Source organism: Chinchilla lanigera, unplaced genomic scaffold, assembly GCF_000276665.1.
Source record: "Chinchilla lanigera isolate Chin_1 unplaced genomic scaffold, ChiLan1.0 scaffold00004, whole genome shotgun sequence".
Lineage (NCBI taxonomy): Eukaryota > Metazoa > Chordata > Mammalia > Rodentia > Chinchillidae > Chinchilla > Chinchilla lanigera.
In genome coordinates this window covers 31,952,868-31,954,989 of record NW_004955405.1, presented here as the reverse complement: position 1 = coordinate 31,954,989, position 2,122 = coordinate 31,952,868, and the positions used below count along the sequence as shown (strand labels likewise).

At 43.1% G+C, this 2,122-nt stretch overlaps 1 protein-coding gene across 1 annotated transcript in view; it reads right to left on the bottom strand.

Annotated features, from left to right (window-relative positions):
• Metap2 (methionyl aminopeptidase 2) overlaps nt 1-2,122 on the bottom strand; it is a 34,252-nt gene that overhangs the window by 21,689 nt on the left and 10,441 nt on the right. The gene's annotated exons all lie outside the window — the stretch shown is intronic.

Sequence of the window (2,122 nt, the reverse complement as noted above, 5' to 3'; positions counted from 1 at the left end):
AAAAAAAAAAAAAAAAAAAAAAAGCAAGGAATTTAACTAGTACTACTTTATCACTAACAATGATTCTGTGACTTCCCCTACAATACTAACAGCTTACATCTGCTTTGCAGTTCAGTAGTATTTCACTGCCTCACTAAGGCTCTGAGCAACTTCGTGAGGGAACAGCAAGCACACTGAAAGTGCCAACCCCAAACTGTCCCCACAGTAAAAGGCAACATTTGATCAAGAATCAAAGATGAAAAAAAAAAGAATCAGAGAAAGAGGGCAGGGGATTTAGCTCAGCAGCACAGCACCTGCCTGGCAAGTGCAAGGTCATGAGTTTGATTCCCAGTATTGGGGAAAAAAAAAAAAAACACCCCAAAAAAAAGAATCAGAGAAAGAGTTCTCCTGGATCAAACTGTATGCAAAGACCAGAGGGCAGCTGAGCTCTTCCCAGGTTCATAGTTCTAATACTCTCAAAAGCCTAACGCCCAAAAAGCTGGTGTTACGTTAGAAAACAGAAGCTGGGCAAGGTGGCTCATGCCTGTAATCCCAGCACTTGGGTGGCTGAGGCAGGAGGATTGCTCTGACTTCAAGGCCAGCCTTGGCTATAAAGTGAGTTCAAGGCCAGCCTGAAGTGCATGGCGAAACCCTGTCTCAAAAAGACCAAAAAAAAAAAAAGAAAGAAAAGAAAAGAGCTGCTGACAAGAGTACCCGGCCATGGTTCTGAGCCTTTATAACAAGTTCTGTGAAGTCTAGGCCTACACTCTTCTTTTTTTTTTTTGGTACCGGGGAACTGAATTCATGACCTCGCGCTTACCAGGCAGGTGCTTATGCCACTGAGCTATATCTCTGGCCCCTAGTCGTATACCCTTAACCTTGAGAAAACTTTAAGGACACCATTACGGACAAGATAAAATAGTAACTTAGACAACTTCAAATAGAGTTATCAAAAATAAACTTGGGCATCTACATTTCTAAAAATGCTCCTTTTCAATTACCATAATCACTTTCAGCTTGATTTTATTCACTAGGGTTTCTTTTGGTTCTTTTTTTTGAGACAGGGTCTTGCTGTATAGTTCAGGCTGGCCTTGAACTTGCAGCAATTCTCCTGCCTCAGCCTCCTGGGCCCTAAGATTATAGGTGTGCAGCACCACACCGGCCACAATCATTCATGAAGTGTCTAAATCTACCCACAAATTACACTGCTGTGGGACAGGGGTGAAGAGAGCTGTCCCAGACAATCAGTGACGTCTGGCAGTATGCTCAACAAGCACTGTCTGAAATGCTCCACCTAGTGGCATCACTCCTCAGTAACTTCAGACAGGGAAACCCACACCTGTAACAATGTCAAAGGACTCACACTCTCCTTGAAGTGCATCATTTTCACTCCCAGCTTCACAAAGGGCCATGAAAGAAATGCTCTCACTCTGTCTACAACAGTCCTCTAAATATCACACAAACTGCAATCATTAGTTTACACTGACACCTACTCTCCACAAGCACCCTAAGGATGACATCATTTCTTCCCTCCCTCCCTCGTTCTTTCTGAGTACTAAGATCAAACCCTGAGAGCACTGAGCTACATCCTCAGTGCTTTTAAATTTTACTCTGAGACAGGGTCTTGCTGTGTAGTCCACAATGGCGTGGCACTCACTGCGTAGCCCATGCTGGCCTCAATTTGAGATTCTCCAGCCTCAGCCTTCTAAGTGCATGTGCCACTACTCTTGGTTTGGACGTCTTTTCTTAAACTAAGCGAAGTGACAAGAACATGTTTCCATCTATTCAAAAAAATAAACTACCTTTTAGTGTATGTCTTCTCGTTTATTCTTTACTTAAGTGAGAAACAAGAAGTGACCAGGCATGGTGGCACATGCCTGTAATCAATCCCAGCACTCTGGGAGGTTGAGGCTGAAAGGATGCCAAGTTTGAGCCCAGCCTGGGCAACTTAGCAGTTTAGGAAGAGACTCAGTCTCAAAAATAAGGGCTAGAGATGCAGCTTAGTGCAAAGATCCTGTGTTCAATCCCCAGTGAAAGAAAGCAAGAAAGCAAGACAGCTAGCCCTGATCACACAGGTATTATCACAAGGAATCAACAGCTGGGATCTTATTTAAAAAGCTTTTGAGAAAAAAAAAAAAAAAAA